The sequence below is a fragment of the Delphinus delphis genome, chromosome 6 (genome assembly GCF_949987515.2).
Source record: "Delphinus delphis chromosome 6, mDelDel1.2, whole genome shotgun sequence".
In the NCBI taxonomy this organism is placed as follows: domain Eukaryota; kingdom Metazoa; phylum Chordata; class Mammalia; order Artiodactyla; family Delphinidae; genus Delphinus; species Delphinus delphis.
In genome coordinates this window covers 93,086,946-93,105,611 of record NC_082688.1, presented here as the reverse complement: position 1 = coordinate 93,105,611, position 18,666 = coordinate 93,086,946, and the positions used below count along the sequence as shown (strand labels likewise).

General features: G+C 48.7%; 1 protein-coding gene across 2 annotated transcripts in view; it reads left to right on the top strand.

Annotated features, from left to right (window-relative positions):
- The first annotated feature begins 8,019 nt into the window (after window positions 1-8,019).
- Window positions 8,020-18,666, top strand: part of SEMA4D (semaphorin 4D) — a 105,262-nt gene continuing 94,615 nt past the window's right edge. For both annotated transcript variants that reach the window (XM_060015094.1, XM_060015093.1), the window contains exon 1: window positions 8,020-8,176. The gene's annotated coding sequence lies outside the window, so the exon portion shown is untranslated. The remainder of the gene's footprint in view (window positions 8,177-18,666) is intronic.

Below are 18,666 nucleotides of genomic sequence, written 5' to 3'. Positions count from 1 at the left end.
TCGGGGACATGTCCCTTCGAGGTCAAGCCAGTGGCCCAGGACATTTCCCTCCCCGGAATGGTTCTGTCCGTCACTCATTCTTCGGGGAATAACAGCTACGGACTTGTGATACATGTTTCTTCTGGTTGTTCTGTTTTTTCAATCAACCTATATAGATCCCAATACAGAAAATTCAAAATGTAAAAAATAACCCCATGACAAGTGGATGGGGAAAAGAGAAGGTGGAATAGTGGGAGGAGTGGGATGGGCGTTTATTTCTTATTTCAATCAAATGAAACAGCTTAAAATGAGTGAGAAAAATAAACATTCAAGCCCGGCATTTGACAATAAACAGAAAACTGATAGAAGACCTCAAATAGCACACATATTTTTTAAATTTAGGGGGCAAAAAGAGACATGGGGGTAAGTGGGTGCAAAGTCATCTCTCATCCCAAGAAGCCATTAGCTACCGTCTAACACTGATAAATCAGGAAACAGAAACGTAGCACCTTCCGTTAGAGTTTACGGAGGTAATTAAGAGAATCCAAAAATGGTTTCTCTAGGGCTTGAAATAGGAGGCAGGGTGAGAATTTTCTTTAAAATGTACTTCTATGTGGTTGGATTAAACTGTTTTTACCCTGTCCATGTGTTACTTTGATAGCGGTTTACAATGAGTTTTAAAAGAATGAAGTAGGGCTGTATGCGTGCACATTGAAGGGTGTCCATGAGTGAATTGCAGAATGAAATTTAATTGTACAGTCTCATTTACAAATAAATAACAGAAAGCAAGAGAGATAAATTCATACCAGAACTTTTAAAAGAATATGTGCATATTTACATGTTTGTTTGAGGGGGAACAAGGCCTGGAAGAAAAAGCACCAAAATGCTAAAATGATTGTGCTACAAAATGGGGGGGGAAAGGAGGGTTGTCATCTCTTATTTTGTTTACTTCTATTTAATTTGACTCCTCTTGAGATGTTTGCATAATAACTTTAAAGCATAAATGATGCAGTTCTACACTGTAGAGGGCTTTCTGTTGAAATTAGTTTTCACTAGCATCTCCTTCTAAATGTCTCATTTACTCTTGCATTTTGCCTCAATAATAGAGCATTTCGCCTTGATTTTGGTTAAAACTCAATCTTTGCAAACATACTCTCTTTCAAGATGATTTTGATTCTGTCAAATAAAACACCACTGAGCACTTTGCAAGCAGGCATGAATGCTGGCGTTGGGGAGGGCTGTCCTGTCTCTGGAGGGGAGCATGTGGACAGCCGGATGGCGGGGGCCAGGACGGTGGAGGGTTTGATGGTCTCATAATGCTTAGACAACGGCCTGATTTGAAAACAGTTTTTATGTCTGTAATAAAAATGAAAATTCTTTTGATTTCTGCTAGCAATTCCAGAGTTCTTAGAGAAGGATCTTTCAGTTCTGCTTCTTCATATAATCTTTCAAAACTGGATCATAACAGGTAGGTTATTGTCATTTGTGGGCATGTGGTATTTTCATTCAGAGTGGACTATTTCCTCTAACCTGCTGGGGAAATAAACAACACAGTATGCTCAGCATTCAGTGAGTGCCTCCAACAGATACGATGAAAGTGAAGCTTGGAGATGCTGTGAGAGGAATGCTGTCAATCTCCAGAAGGCCTAAGTAAACAGTCGTAGACAGAGAAACCTAGGGGATAGAACAATGGCAATGAAGTCCTCGACTTTTCTCTTCGTAGACTAATTCTTTGTACCTTCTAAATCCCTGATTAATCAGAGGGTAGTCTGGATCACAGAGTTCCCTGTCCCCAGGGTAGTCAAGGTGGGCATGAGATTGAGGGGCTGCCTGCAGTTCTCGGGGCAGGCAGCTTACCCATCACGTGGTCTGATCAGTGCCTGGTTTCGCACAAAACCTTCTGACACGTCTGCGTGTAGACAGGCACCACCAGGAAGTCTCAACACCAGGGTCCAAATCCTGCCTTAGAAGGACATAACCAGTGAAGAACGAACGAAACTGACCTGACCCGGTTTCCTGTCGGACAAATGAGGCCAGCATACCCTGCCTGCATGTTTGTATTGGGAAGCCCGAGCCCTGGGGTGTCAGGAACACAACTCCACCTGCCGGTGCCTCTGCCCATCAGGAATGCTCCAGTGGGGGTGGGACGCTCGCCCAACCCTCTAGCAAGAGCTGAGTGCACCACCATTTTTAACTACATAACACTTTTCTTCCTTTTTCGCATTTTGTATTTTTGATTGAAGTATAACTTATGACATAAAAGTACAGAAGTCCTCAGGGCAGAACTCAATGAATTTTGGCATATGTATATACTCGGCTGACCACCACCCAGGTCCAGATAGTGAATAGGGATGGGCAGGAGACCCAACAAAACCAACCAAAGTCCTTCCATGGGACGCGTAGTCTGGTGAGAAAGAATCTTTGTCATCATTTTGAACTGAGGCTGCCAGTGGCCTTGTGGCAGGAGAGTGAAACCAATACCCAAGCAGAACCAGAGTCAATCAGAGAGAAGAAGGAAAGGAGTCAGTGAAAGGATGAAGGCCACCAATGGTATCTCAGCCCCTGGATCTAGCTGTACCTGCAGTATCTTTAAATGTAAGTGAGCCTAGAGTTTGAGCTGAACTTGTGTCACTTGCAACCAAGAGTCCTATCTCCTTCATTAATGCAATAAACATGTTTGAGGGCAATTTTATACAAGCATTGTGCTAGATGCAGGGGATCCAAAATCCCTTCCCTTTAAAATGGTAATTCTTAATCTGGATAGACTTTGGAGGGTCCATACGGATGGAATCCACGGGAACGAAAGAACTACATTGCCTCCCCACCCCACTAATCTCTAACTGACATTAACCAATTGTATTCAAATATCAATGCAGGCAACAGAATGCAGTCATGTTAGCTAAATGTGCAACCTGCGCCCAGCAGAAATCACAGATATTTTCACGTCACATCTCAAAATACTGGGCAGCTTTGTCACGACTTCAGAATTACTAGTTATCAGGCTTGCTGCTAGAGCGTGCTACTCAGTGGGTAACTAATGAAGCAAATGGATCACATTTTGAGATATTTTGATAACCGGATTTCAGTATAATAGGTTTCCCTTCTAATCCTGTATTTTACTTTATGCATTTCAAAGCATATTCCGAAAAGAGGTCAAGAGTTCACTAAGCTCTAGGAGCTCAAAATGAAGACCAGACTAAAAGAGAAACACAGCAAGAAACAATTGTAGCGAAGCCTGGTGCTGGTGGTGATTGAGAGCCATGCAAGGTGACATCACAGCAGGAGGGGAGGCTCTGCTCTGCCCAGGGTGTGGGTTGGGAGGGTGGGGCTGGAGAAATGATGTTCCAGCTGTAATGCCTGATGGTCCTCTGCCAGAGGCCGGATGTCACAGGGAAGTGCTGTGGCTCGAGCAGCTGGTGGCGTAGGTGGCCTTTGGGGGTCGGGAAGGCGTTGCTGTTGCAGGTCAACTGAGGACACCAGCTCTGGTTAAAGTTAATGGTCAGCCAGGGCAGCAGGCCAGCATCCTGTTCTGCGTCCCCGATTTCCACTCTCCCTTGTTCCAACTGGGGTAGCACTCAGCGGCTTTCACCAGCCCTGCTCTCAGGAATATTTACACTCCATGAATAAGGCAAAGGAAGACTTGATAAACCATGCTTTTCATTTAGCAACAGGGAAAGTGCTGGGGAAGAGTGTGCATGAGGCCTAGATTACACCCCTTAACCAGACCGAGTTAGTACTTAGTGATCTGACAGCTAAAATACTGCTCGAGGCACACAGAACAATGAGGACAGCTCCAAGCCTTCATTTATATGCTGCTGCTGGAATGTAGCTTTCAAGAGACGAATGCTCCATGTTCTGTGGGGGTCCCAGGACAGCAATGGCACCGGAGAGTACTGGGGGCCCTGACCATTCCCTCTCCAGCTGAAGAAGGTGCTCTGATAATGAGGTGCCCAGTGGAGACCCGTGAGGACCCTTCATCTTACAGAGGCTGCCAGGAATGGGCCTTCTCTGGAGTGGGGGAAGGAACAGTGAGGGGTGGGGTGACAGCCATGCCATCAGCTGCCACACACGCTAACAGCGGAGGCCTGGTCCCATGCATCCCAGGAGCACTTTTCGGTCACATTCAGAAGGTGGGAATGTAAGTTGGTGCAGCCATTATGGAAAAAAGTATGGAGGGTCCTCAGAAAACTAAAAATAGAGTTACCGTATGATCCAGTAATCCCACTCCTGGGCATTTATCCAGACGAAACTCTAATTCAAAAAGATACGCATACCCCTATGTTCATAGCACTATTTACAATAGCCAAGACATGGAAACAACCTAAATATCCATCAGCAAAAGAATGAATAAAGAAGATGTAGTATATACACGATAGAATACTACTCAGCCATAAAAAAGAATGAAATAATGTCATTTGCAGCATCATGGATGCAACTAGAGGTTATCATACTAAGTGAAGTAAGTCAGAAAGAGAAAGACAAATACTGTATGATATCACTTATATGCAGAATCTAAAATATGGCACAAATGAACCTATCTCTGAAACAGAAACACACTCATGGACATAGAGAACAGACCTATGGTTGCCAAGGGGGAGGAGGTTGGGGGGGATGGAGTGGGAGGTTGGGATTAGCAGATGTAAGCTCTTATATATAGGATGGATAAGCAACAGGGTCCTACTGTACAGCACAGGGAAATATATTCAATATCCTGTGATAAACCATAATGGAAAAGAATATAAAAAGGAACGTATGTATATATATATATATATAACTGAATCACTTTGCGGTACAGCAGAAATTAACCCTACATTGTAAATCAACTACACCTCAATAAAAAAAAATAGTTCAGATATGTGAGGGGATGAAAGGACATAAATGTTTAAGAGAGATTACTCCTTGGTGGTAAAACTGAAAAAGTAAATAACTTCTGGTGTTAAAAAAAACAAAACAAAAGACATTTCCCTGGACCTGGGAGCAAGTGGGCAGAGGTTACCCAGACATCACCTCAGCCCCCAGGGCCCGTTTCTCCCGGGGCCACAGCCCTTTGCTTTGGCAGCCCACGTGCTAAGCCCTTGTTCACAGGCTTGGGCTCTGGGGCTGTACCCTTAGCTGCAGGTGAAATGCATAGGGCCAGCTCTTCTAGAAAACATTTCCTCCTTTGCTCAAATACTCACCGTGTTGGCGGTCTTTAAAACTGCTCCCAACCAACCACACACAAGTTCCACTGCCCACGGAGGAGCAGAGGTGGAGAAATGGGTGTTTCTCCTCATGTCCCTTGGGCCATGGTGGAAGCCCAGTGTAGTGGTGCCCTGTAAACTGACACAGAGTTTCTTTTCATGTGGGATTTAAATATCATCTAGGCAGTCACTGTGCTCATCCACACAGAGATGCATCAAGGTTCTGACAGGAAATGTAGAGAGACTTCACAGAACATGACCTAAGTATCCAAACATTTGGCATTTCTGGGGAAGCTGGAAGACAAATTGGTGGAGAGGATGTCTTTGATGTGTTTCAGTTTAGTATTGGAGGGGGGCAGGGAGTGGGTCAAAAGTGACACAAGATTACCATCCCTGTCCACAGGGTTCCTTTGGTTATTCTTCTGAAGGAGTTTAAAATGTCCCATAATAGAATGTAAAACATCAACAAGAACGAAAAGACAAACTGGGTCAGTTTGTGTGATCCGGATGAGTCCCTCCCAGGTGCTGGGTGGTGGGAAAGTGCTGTCATCTCATTGAATCCACCCCTATCTCCTTTATCCAAATGAGGAAACAGGTCAAGAGAGGTTTATTTTGATTGTCGAAGGTGCTGAAGCCGGAAGCATGGGCTCCGTGTCAGGCGTGCTCAGTCTCTTCTTTGCCTGGCCAACCTTTGCTTTGTCTGCAGAGGGAGCAGGCAGGGGTGCAGTTGCCTTATTAAAGACAGCGTGGCATGGCCTAACAGCTGGGAGAGGTTCCAGGGGTCAGCCCTTCTGCAGGTCCCCTCCAGCAGTTTACCGTGGTGGTCCCAGAACCTGTCTAGACGCTGGCCCTGCAGGACATGCTCCTCTGGCAGGCAGATCTGCCAGGAAGCACTCACAAGTGGGAGGAAATCGACTCTCTAATCTAATTTCCACCCATCTGTCCTCGTTCTGCCCTTCATAACCCCGCAGGGTAATCCTTCTTCCCGGACAGCTTTGCAAATATTTGGATTCCACCATCTTGTGCTCCACACATGGATCTTCCAGACTGAAGGCTCCCCATGTGTCAACTAATTCCATCCGTATTACCAACAACTCCTACAGCCTGCTGGTGGCTGTCCTTAGACCCCAAGCAAGGGCACCGTGTTCTGGATGAGTCACACTAGTGAAGAGCACAGGAGAGTACCCCCACCCCGCCCCAGCTCTGCAATACTGGCTTTTACCGATCCAAAGAACGGGTCCCTTCTTGGGGCCTAGGATGCTGTTAAAACAGCCCTGCCCTAATCTCTTCCCATCAAGTTTTACTCCAAATTAGATGGTGAACACAGATTCACAGACTTCTCCCACTGGAAGACAGCTTGGAAGGGACATCTCCCCCATGTCTTTCTCATAAGAGTAGCCAACGATGAATGTGGGCCACATGGTCCTGGGGGCTTTACCCAAGATTCTCTCCTCCATGCTCAGCAACCCTTGGAGAGATCCTCACCTTGGGAAGGGTGGGACAGGGCTCACAGGGTCACCCTGGAAGCATCAGAGCCAGGACTCAAACCGGAGTCTATCAGATTCCAGATTCCAGGTCATGATCTCTACCTACAGAGGGTAAGGGGGTGAGCTCCTGGCAACCCCTACCTGCACCCTTGGCACTAGCTTCACCATCTTAGTTTTGCTGGCCCTGCATCAGTGTACTGGCCCTAAGGCCTGCCTCTTGGAATGTCAGCATGGAAAGGCAACTGGCCCCTGAAGGGAGTGAGGCTCTCGGGCCTACTACTGATCATTTAGGAATGGCTTCATTTTAAAACTCTCACCCTGGCTCTCAGTGGCTTGTAGGTATCAGGAAAGCGGCCTCAGGTGCCCTGGGAGTCTGCCTGCAGCCTGGAGATCTATGGCCAGGCCTCGTGACAGAGCTCCCTGACTCCTACTCATGGGGAAATCCTGGCTCATTCATTGGGAACTGTACCCCCTTCTCTGGACAGCATCCCTCAGCAGGCCTACTGGCCAGGCCAGCCACCTTCCAGACCTGTCACTTCTTTCTCCAGGGCAGAAAGGTTTGGAGAAGTCTTCGGAGGGTACCTAGGTCCTCAAACCTGTGGGTTAGTATAAATGTGTGTCACCAGGGGTATAGCAAATGTTGAACACAAAACAAACAGTTGGCATGGGGGCAAACAGAAGGGCTGCAGCAAATCCTAGATTGGTACCAGCCTGCTTCGCCCTGGAAAAATAGCAGGAGGTTTGGTTTGGAGTATTCTTATACAAATCAGATTTGCTTGGAAGCAAAGGAGCAAGTGTCCTGGGAGCCCACATGCTTTGTCCACACAGTGTGCAGGTCCCCAACACAGCTGCACCAGGCCCTGCGGGAGAAACCTTGGAGATTTGGCGGGGCCTGGAAAGGGTGGGGTCAGGTCAGGCTCCCAGATGGGGCAAGCTGCTCCATTAGCAGGTGGTGAGGAGGGGGTAACTGGGCACTTCACCATAACCTGTGTTGGACCCAGCAGAGAACTGGCCAGGGCAGGGGTTAGCCTCTGGGAGCCTGGGGGATAGGAGACGAAGGTGGGAGATGGGGAGGGAAGAGGACAGAGGTAAAGTGTGTAGCTGGGAGGTGGTACGGGCCAGCGGGGGAGGGGGGCAGGGAGGAGTAGAGGAAGGTGAAGAAAGGGGAGGGAAAAGGGGAGGGACGGAGAGGCTAGGGGAGAGAGGAAGAGGGCGGAGAGCCGGGCGGGGAGTAGGAGGAGGCAGGGGAGAGGGGGAGGGACGAGAGAGGAGGCGGGAAGGGGAGGAGGGGAGCAGAGGAGGGGCCTGCGCACCACCCCATGCCCTCCCTCCCGCGCCGGCCTCCGCGCCCTCGCGCGCCGCAGCATCCCCGCGCAGCCTGGCCGCGTCGCCCCTCCGCGCCGGGCCTGAGAGCCGGCCGCCTCCGCCGCCGCCGCCGCCGCCGCCGCCGCCGCCGCCGCCATCATTCCTACGCCCGCGCTCTCTGGGCCGGGCACCTCTGGTCCGCGCGGCCAGGACGCACCGCGCCAGGTAAGGGCCGTTGGGCAGAGGGAGGGCGCGGGCCGGGCAGGTGCGTGGGGGCGGCGAGACCCTCCCCGGGCCGGTCCCCAGAGCCCTCCCGGAGCCCCCGACCCGAAGCCCCGTGACTCCTCCCCGGACCCCCGGACCCTCACGGAGTCCCGTTCCCGGAGGTCCCTGACTCCTCCCCGGACCCCTCCCGGAGTCTCCACCCTGGACCCCCAGGACCCCTCCCCTGCTCGGCTCCTTCCCTGCCCCGGCGCGCAGGTGGCTCGGCGGCTTTGGGGCGGCGCTGGGGGCTCGGGGCGCGTGGCCAACCCTGCCCAGGGGCGGGGGCGGTGCGTTCGGCCAGGCCCGCCGATCCTGTCCTCCCGGCCCCCGCCCCACTCTGGCCATTCGGGCCTGGCCAGGCCCCGCGGCTTCTATTTCTGTCTCCGAGGCCGCGGATCCTGGGCGCTGGACCTGGAGCCGCGCACTCAGACAGGTGGGGCAGGTCGGGTCCCTGGTGATGAATGCTGCAGGCCTCGGCTTCCTTTAGGGTTTTGGCTGCGTGATTCTAGAACAGCCAAGGAGAATCAGCAGCCTTAGCTCAGGGCTGCACCTGTTGCAGCCGCTTGGTGAGCTGCAGGAGGCTGAATCCACTGGGGTTTTGCCAATACAAACATGGAAAAGAGAGTTGGGTCGTGGTGATCCTCTTCGTTTATTTGATTTAGTATTGGAGGTGGGGTGCATGGGAGTCTGGAGGTGAGCAGTTCACCGAAAATGAGGCCTAGGCCTCATTGTCAAGGGCAGGGACCTGCTTTCTGGAGCGTTTGCCATGCGAAGTTGTTCTGCTTTTGATTTGAAAACCTCCCTTTATGTTAAGCACATCTAGGACTTGGTGACTGTGGCCAAGTGCCTGGCTCCCCTGTTCTGAGTCTATTCAAATCCACTAGGCGCCACTGAGCGGAAGTTTCCTTTCCAAGGGGTAAAGTGACATCAGTGACCTGTCACCTCATATCTGCCCCAGGCCTGCGGCCTGCCTTCTGGCTGCCTGAGGGCCGTTATTTGGGAATGTTTACTGTGTCCCAGAAACAGACTGCCTCGGCCAGTGCTGAGGCCAGGATTCTGGTAGAGATAATGCCCCGATTGTCACTTGAACCGTTGGTGTCTGTGCATAACGTCTGCAAGAATAAAGAAAAATAAAGCAGGCCTGCTCTGAGTACTCCAGGCACCAGGGATAAAACCTACAAGAATGAGGGGATGGTGAGGGACACGCTGGGGTATTTCTGTGGACAAGGACTGTCCCCCCCAAGAGGCTGGACCTTCAGATTGAAGAAAAAAGTGTTTGTAATACAACCAGCAGGTAAACCAAATAAAGAAATAAAAACTAATTGCTGGCACTGAGAGGCAGCCCTGCCCAGTTCCACTCTTTCACCATGTTACAGGACCCTGAGCTGACATGGGAACTGACTCCCTTTGATTGTTGGAAAATACAACCTTTCAGAGACCCTCCACTGGTAACCGGGGTGCTCTGGCAGGCTTGCTCAGGGTCCCGGCAGATGGTGCATCCACCCCGGCTCAGGAGTAGGGGGCAACGCCACACCACACAGCTGTCCAGTGGGTCTGGGGGCAGGGAGATGACCTTAATGACTCCTTAATGATTCACTCGTGGTCTGTTCCCTGTGGGTCAGCCGAGGCGGGTTTCATCTCAAGTGCCTTCCCCACACCAGGCAGGGATGTCTAGGCCAGTGCTTGGGAGTGCACACTAATGGCTGGCTCTGAGTGAGGGGGGAGGACCATCCACTGGTGCCAGCACATAGCAAAATCAATAATGTGTTGCAGAGATCAATGGTTTTCTTGCTGGTCCTCTGTGCTTCTAGAGGGAGCCTGCCTCTCCCACACCGAGCATGGACAGGCCCAGGCTTCCCTCCCCTCCCTCTGGGTTCCATTTCTGGTGGGGGGAGGGGGGGTTCGGCCGGGATGGTGGCCAGGATCCTCTTCCTAACCCCTTGTTCTGTCTGATGAGCCTGGGGCCAGAGCTCTTGGGTTGGCAGTTTGGACCCATGTTCCCTCCCCACCAGCAGGAGTCCCCAGTGTCCCTGGGTTAGGCCCCTGCTGCTGTGTAAATGAATTGGCTTTCTGATTGTTCCATAATTAACAGCAACCTTCCCCTCATGCTAAGAATTTGTTTGATCAAAAGAACTCCTGGGAAGGTGATGTGGCAGGTGGTGCTTCCCAGTGCCCCCAGTCCCCCATCCCCAGGCTCTTCTGAGAGTGATAGCAGTGGCCAGGTAACTGTCCAGGCCTGCAGGGTGCTGTGGGGTGAAGCTGGCCATGTAAAAATATACAAATGAACTTGCCATCAGTTGACTGTTGAGGGTGGTTGCTGGAAGAAAGACTACCGTCCTTCCTGGGGCTTGGCAGGTGCAGCCTCCCCAGCTCCACCCGTGCCACTAGGGCCCGTGGCCACTTGAGGATGTCGCGGGGCGTCACCCGAGAGCAGGCCGGTTGGGCAGGCTCCTCTGCACTGGAGACTCACTCAGCACAACTCATGGCCATTTCAGCCTGCCTGCTGTCAAGAGGTGATGTGGGGAAGTGGAGATTTATTAAGAGGAAATAACTGTTGATTCAGTCAAGTGGAGACAGTGTGTAAGTGGGCCTCGCCTGGAGCTGGGATGGCGTTTTTCGGTATGTCAACTAAGGTGACCTTTGGGATAGGCAAATTGGCTCATCCCAATTCCTTGGAGTGGCTCACTTTCCAGCTGCCTGACCCTTTCCGAGTGCATGAACGTTTACCTGGCAGGGTAGTACCTGGGCCAGGCATCACAGCAGCCCAGGTGTCGTTCCCCCATAACTGCCTTCCAGTGTGCCTTGTGATCCTCCACTGGGACATGGTCCCTTATTTGCTGTGATAGTCTCAAGATGCTGTCTATGAAAGTAGAGACTGCGTGAAAGTGATTCTTGACCCAAGAATCACTCCTTTCAAAAATTATGGTATTTATGAGACAGTTGGACATTTGTTGAGTGAATGATGATTTTAAAGGATAATTATATTCCTTAGAAACAGCATTGAGGTTACGTTGAAGCAATCTTTAGCCTTTAGTGATAGATACTGGAGTTATTTTCAGAGGAAATGATACAGCATTTGAGATCTGTTTCAGATCTCAGCACGGGTTGGGGTGGGGTGGGGTGGTGGAGGGGCAGGATTGTCCATGGTTAGATGGTTGTTGGCTCTGGGTGACCATACCTGAGAGTTCGTTATTCTGTTCAGGCCACTTCTGTGTATTTTTGAAATTCTTTACCGTAAACAAGTTAATAATCTAAGAATCCCATTCCCCCCCACCCCAGAATGCCATAGGATCCTTCACTTCATGAAATAGTTGAGGGTTACTTTAAAAGAAGTGCCTGTGTATTAAGTGAAAACACTGCTCCTTAGTGTAGACTGTATGGAATGACTCCTTTTATGCATGTGTAGGTAATAAGGTGTAGAAGCATCTGGAAGGACAGACGCTGTGTATTGAATAGATGATGATGGAGTGCCACTGTGGATGAGTGGGACAGGCACTGCTGCAGGCTCTAAGGACATAGCTCCAAGCAAGAGTGACTGTCCAGCTAGCAACAGGGGTGGGAGGGAAGGATGTGTGTGTGCATGTGAGTGTGTGTGCTTGTGTGTTGAGGGAGGGTTGAGAAGGGGGAGGGCGGGAGGAGCAAGGGGAACCTGTCCTTTCAACCCCATGTACTTCTGTGTGGTTTGTTTCTTTTACAGTGGGATTATTTTTGTAATGATAAAATGTATTTTTAAGAAGGGGTCTCCATTAGGGAATAGAATAGCCTATTTTAAATATTAAATTTCTAAATCTAAATTCTAAATGGATTTGACTTGTAGGAATTCATGTTCCTACACAACTTAATAACGGATGATGTGGCTTAAATGAGGCATTCAATGAATCGATAGTCACTGATGCTCTGAGTATGTGATCTGTGGGCCATGAAAAAGAGACATTGATACCCTGACCTCGGCAATAGCGGAGACAAGACCCAAACCCTGAAAATTAAACAGCAACATCATCTCTCAATGGGGGCAGTAAGCTGAGGGACCATCCTGGTCCTGGGCCGTGGGATGGGGAAAGCCCTCAGCTCAGACCCACCACAGTCCTGTTTTAAATGGAGAACCACCTTCCCTTCCATGGCACTTGGCCCAGAAACAAAAGCAAAGACGGTCCAGGGCCTTCGTGGGTGGATTTCCACTGCTAGTTGGATGACCTGCCACTGTGGGGCTGTCCCACACATTTTTAGCAGTTGCTGTTTTTTCTTTTAGTAGAGGGTATGTTAAGTCACTTTAATCTTATACCAACAAAAAAGCATAAAAATCCTATATCCACAAAGTAAAAAAGTACAAGTTTTCTGGGATCCTAAGTTTTTTTTTTTCTATTTTCCTGTCCTATTGCAAGAAATTTGAGTTGCTTAAGCACCAGAATGTAATCTGCTTTGATCTAGCGTTTGGGTGTTGTTTGGCTCTGATGCGTGTTTTGATTTTGTTTGCAAGGACACTACGTTCCTGGGGGCCTGCCCTGAATAAGGGCCTCAGCTGGACCCCACTTTGTTCTCACCGTGTGTTAGGGAGTTTTGTTTGTTGTTGTTGTTTACTAGTATTTTCCGTGGCTGTGGGAGGGCACAGCCAGGCCTGCAGCAGGGTGGCTCTGCTCTGAGCCTGGGGTCTTGTCTGTGTGGCCGTGAGCCGCCTGCCATCAGAACGGGCTGTAAATACACAGCCCATTTTCCCATTGAGATCAGACGTGTTCCTTGCATCTTAGTGCTTCCCAGAGGCCTTAGGGATCCTGCCCAAGTAGAGCTGTGCTGTCTGGGCATTCAGGGCACACAGGAGGTCTGTGTCCTTTGTAGGTGAGGTCCCATCATTCATCTTTCTTGAGGTGAAGGAATTAGATACCTTTAAGCCCCCTTTCAACTCGCAGATTTGTCCACTTCATGGAGTCTCACCATTTCCCCCAGCAAATGTTTATTGAGCTCCAGTTGCAGCAAGAAACCAAGAGACAGAAGGCTCTGCCAACTTGGCACTTATGGTCAAGTAGCGGGTGATGGAAGGCTAAGGAGAAGAAATAAGTCAGAATGTCATGCATCGGGGCCATAGTGCTATTGTGGGGTCCAGGTGCTCAAGGGAGACAGCAGTTTGGGGGAGTTTGAGATTTGAAATTAGGTGGCTTGGTGGGCTGATGGAGGAGGTGAGGAGTGACCCAGGGGGACATCCCAGCACACTGTAGCAAGACCAGGGGGCGGGTGAGGCTGGAGCGCAGGAGCAGCCCCATGCAGGTGGTGGGTGTGGCTAGATTCTGGTATGTTGTGAAGATGGAGCCAACAGGATGATTGGAGCAATAGAGGAGTGCAAGGTGACCTCGAGATTCTTGGCTCAGGCAACCTGAAGGGTGGAGTGGGCATCATCCTGAGATGGACTGTCTGTGGGCAGAGCAGTTGTGGGGAATTCGGGAGGGTTGCTGGCTCTCCAGATAGTACCTGTGAGCTCCGTTGCTGTCCATGTGCTGGTGGTGAGGGGCTTTTCAGGCAAGTGAGGCTGGAGTTTGGGGGAGTGGCCTGGGCCCGGCAATCAACCTGGCTACTGCCGGCACACAGGTGTGATTTTTAAAGCTAAGTCAGCACAAGATGGCAGGAGAGTTGGATGGATGGAGGAGAGGAGAGGTCCAAAGTCAAGGGACCAAGAAGGAGTGCTATCAGGGCAGGAGAAAGCCAGAGGTGTCAGGGGCATCCAGGGCCATGGGCAGATCATGCATGGGGAGGAGTGGCTGCCTGGCCAAGGAGTCCAGTTAGGCCAGGACTGAGAATTATCCTTGGAGAATTGACCTTAGCAACATGGAGGTCATCAGTGTCCCGATGAGATGTATAGGGGAGCGGTGGGCCAGGAAAGGGGGGAGAAGGAGAGCTCAGGACAGCAAGCGTCGGTAACTTTTTCGAGAATTTTGCTGTGAACGGGGCGCTGACAAATGGGGAGGAGCTGATGGGCATAAGGATTTGAGAGAAGGCTTATGTTTCAGGTTTCTGTCCTGAAGGGAAGGACGGGGTAGAGGGGAAGAGTGATGAAGAAAGTGGGGTGGGGCCCTTGCCCAAGTCGTCTGATAGGGACAGATGGGAGGCCAGCTGTTCCCCCGCAAGCAAACTTTCATTGGCTCTAGTGTGCACTGCCCCTCTGCTTGGCCCTGAGGTATGCAGACAGGGGAGAGGAGCCAGGGCCTCAGAGAATGGTTATGGAAGTTTGTGACAGCAGAGCCTCTGAGTACCGCAGTGGGTGCCCAGGGGCGATGGAGCGCTCTTGGGTGGTGAGCACAGAAGGCCTGGAGAGCTGAGTTTGCTAGGCTCCTGGGCAAGGGGTGGATGCCCTCCTGACTGAGAGGACACCTGTGCGGGGCAGGAGAAGGGCGAAGGGGGGCCAGGTCCACTGGCCTGATGGGCCTGGCCAGAAACAGAGGCTGAAAGTGGGGCTGTGTCCTCACAGCCAGAATGTGAGCATTTCCCTCCTGATGTTAGCCTGGCATTTCCTATATATAGGCCCCATTCTCTAGTGAGGACCTGCGTGTTATCTGCAACACTGCCTTAATTCCATATCCACTGAACGCTACGTGAATGAGAGAGAGAACCCATCTGCAGGAGTGGTTCCTATGCCAGCGGCATCACATCCCCCGAACTTGCCACAAGTGCAGGTTTTCACCTCTACCCCAGACCCCCTGAATCAGAAGCTCTGGTTTTAATAGGCCACCCAAGGCTGGGCTAAGCACAGCCTGCCCTTGTGGGCTGCACTCTGGAGGGCAGACAGGAGGACAGAGGCAGGGCTGTGGGCCTCACTCTGGATGTCCATTAGACTTGGGGTGTTTGCCTATAGAAACAATGTTTCGTTAACCAGTATTATTGAGGCATAATTTACGTACAGTAAAAGGTACTGTTTTAAGTACCCTGTTCAGTGAGTTTTGACAAAGGTACACAGTTATGCAACCGCCAGGAGTGGGTGAACTCTGGCCTGCAGGTCAAGTGCACCTCACACATTCATGCACCCACACCATCCCTGGCCACTGTCAGCCGGAGTTGAGCAGTTGCAACAGAGATTGTTTAGCTTGTGAGCCCTCCCCAAATTTCCTGTTGCCTCTTTGCAATCAGCCCTCCACCCAAGCAATCACTGATCTGCCGAAATTAGACTATTATGAGATTTGTTTCTTCAAGAGTTTCAAAATGGAAGCATGTATTGTAGACTCTGTGTCTAGCTTCTTTCCCTTGGCTTGTTTTTGAAATTTGGTACACGTGGGTGTACCATGGTTTATTAGTTAATTCACCTGTTGGTGGATGTTTGGATTGCTTCCTGTTCGAGGTTGTTGTGAATAAAAGTGCTGTGAGCTACAACTCAACACAAAAGGAAAAACAACCAGTTGAAACATGAGCGAACGTATTATATCTCCAAAGAAGGTAGACAAATGACAAATAAGCACATGAAAAGATGCTCAGCGTCATTAGTCACTAGGGAAGTGCAAATCCAAACCTCAGTGAGATACCACTTCCGTCTCACCAGAATGGTTTTTATCAAAAAAAAGGGAAATAATAAATGTTGGTGAGCATATGGAGAAATTATAAATTTCATACATTGCTTTGAGAATGTAAAATGGTAGAGCAACTTTGGAAAACAGAGATTCCTCCAAAAGTTAAATATAGAACTGTCATATGACCCAGCAATTCTACTCCTGGGTAAATACCCAAAAGAATTGAAAATAGATATTCAGACAAAAACTTGTTTACCACTGTTCATAGCAGCACTGTTCACAATTTGGGAACCAACCCAAATGCCTATTAGTGGATGAATGAATAAATAAATGTGGTCCCTCTAGACAATGGAATATTACTTAGCTGGAAAAGGAATGAGGTACTGACGCGTGCTGCAACATGGATGACCCTTGAAAACATTATGCTAAGTAAAAATAGTCAGACGTAAAAGTGCACGTGTTGCATGATTCCATTCATACAAAATATCCAGAATAGGCAAATCTACAGAGTCAGAAAGCAGATTAGTGGTTGCCAGGGGTTGGAGCAGGGGAGAATGGGAGCGACTGCTTAATATGTACGGGCTTTCCTTTGGAGCTGATGAAAATGTTCTGGAACTAGATAGTGGTGATGGTTGCATACCCTTTAAAATGGTTAAAGTAGTAAATTTTATGTTATGTGTATTTTACCACTATAAAAAAGATATAGGGCTTCCCTGGTGGCACAGTGGTTGGGAGTCCGCCTGCTGATGCAGGGGACGAGGGTTTGTGCCTCGGTCTGAGAAGATCCCACGTGCTGCGGAGCGGCTGGGCCCGTGAGCCATGGCCGCTGAGCCTGCGCTTCCGGAGCCTGTGCTCCGCAACGGGAGAGGCCACAGCAGTGAGAGGCCCACGTACCGCAAAAAAAAATAAATAAATAAAATAAAAAATAAAAAATGCTGTATTCATTCGTATGCACATCTGGGTGCAGACAGGTGTTTTCATTTCTCTTGAGTAACTACTTAACAGTAGAATTGTGGGGTTGTGTGGTAAGTGTATCTTTAATTTCATAAGAAACTGGCAAACCGTTTTCCAAAGTGGCTGTATCATTTTACATCCCTACTGCTAATGTGCGAGCACAGTTATTTCACATCCTTGCCAACACTTGCTGTTGTCAGTCTTTTTAATTTTAGCTATTCTAGTGGGAGTTGTGCTGGATCATGGACATTCTAGTTGAGTATCTTTTCCTGTATTTAGTAGCTATTTGTATTTATTATTTTACGTTTTTGTTCAAATCTGCTGACTTTTTTTTTTTTTCCCTAAAGAGATGCTCAGGACTTACCCTGACTCTTAGTTGAAACTAACTAACTTACCAGATTAACTAACTACCTACCAGACTCTTAGTTGAAAGGCCTGGCGGGCTATGATGTAGAAACAGGGGCTGGTTTTTTTTTTTAAATTAATTAATTAATTTATTTATGGCTGTGTTGGGTCTTCATTTCTGTGCGAGGGCTTTCTCTAGTTGTGGCAAGTGGGGGCCACTCTTCATCGCGGTGCGCGGGCCTCTCACTATCGCGGCCTCTCTTGTTGTGGAGCACAAGCTCCAGACGTGCAGGCTCAGCAGCTGTGGCTCATGGGCCCAGTTGCTCCGCGGCATGTGGGATCTTCCCGGACCAGAGCTCAAACCCGAGTCCCCTGCATTGGCAGGCAGATTCTCAACCACTGTGCCACCAGGGAAGCCCCAAATCTGCTGACTTTTAAATTGGGCTATTTGTCTTCATATATTTGAGTTCTAAGAGTTCTTTACGTATTCTGGATTCAAGTTCTTTGTTAGATATTTGTATTGCAAATACTTTCTCTCAGTCTGTGGCTTACCTTTTTACTTTATTAATGATATCTCCTTGGGACTTCCCTGGTGGTCCAGTGGTTAAGAATCCGTCTTCCAATGCAGGGGACACAGGTTCAATCCCTGGTCAGGGAGGTAAGATCCCACATGCCGCAGGGCAGCTAAGCCCGTGTGCCACAGCTGCAGAGCCCACACACTCTGGAGCCCACACCACCACTAGAGAGAGGCCCGCATGCTGCAACAAAAGATCCTGCACATTGCAACTAAGGCCCGACGTGGCCAAAAATTAAATAAGTAAATAAATATTTAAAAATGGTATCTCCCAAAGGGCATATATTTTTAGTTTTAAGTCCAGTTATATCAATTATTTTTAGTAGTTTAGGCTTTTTGTGTCCTATATAAGAAACTTTGCCTCGCCCATAGTCATAAAGATTTTCTCCTGTGTTTTCTTCTGAAAAGATTATGGTTTTAGCCTTTACGTTTAGATCTGTTATCTATATTGAGTTACCTGTTAACTGGAAAGAGCTAAGAACTGAGGTTTATTGTTTTGAGTGTGGATAGCCAGTTGTTCCAGTGCCATTTGTTAAAGAAACTGTCCTTTCTCCACAGAATTATTGGCATCATGTTTGAAAAGTAATTGAGAATCTGTGTGACTTTGTTTCAGGCTCAATTCTGGTCTGTTTTGGCTTATTCACCATTGACCCTAGAACCACTCTGTATTCATGACTTGCTGTGTAGTAATTCCTGAAGTCAGATAGTGAGACTTCCAATTGTACTTCCTTTTCAGAATTGTGTTGTCTAGCCTTTGCATTTCCATATAAATTTAAAATCAGCTTACCAGTCCTTCTACGAAAAACCCTGCTTCGATTTTGACTGGGGTTGCGTTAACTCCTTAGATCAACTCGGGTAATGTAGAAATTTTAACAATATTGAGCCTCAGTCAGCGATCATGGACTACCTTTCTGTCTGTGTTTGCCTTTCTTCATTTTTCTCAGCAGTGATTTGTAGCAGTCACTGTAGGTCTTATACATATTAAATCAAATTTATTCATAAGTATTTTATGGTTTTGAATGTTATAAATGGATTTAAACATTTTTTATTTTCTAATTGTTTATTATACTATAAAGAAATACAATGGATTTTTA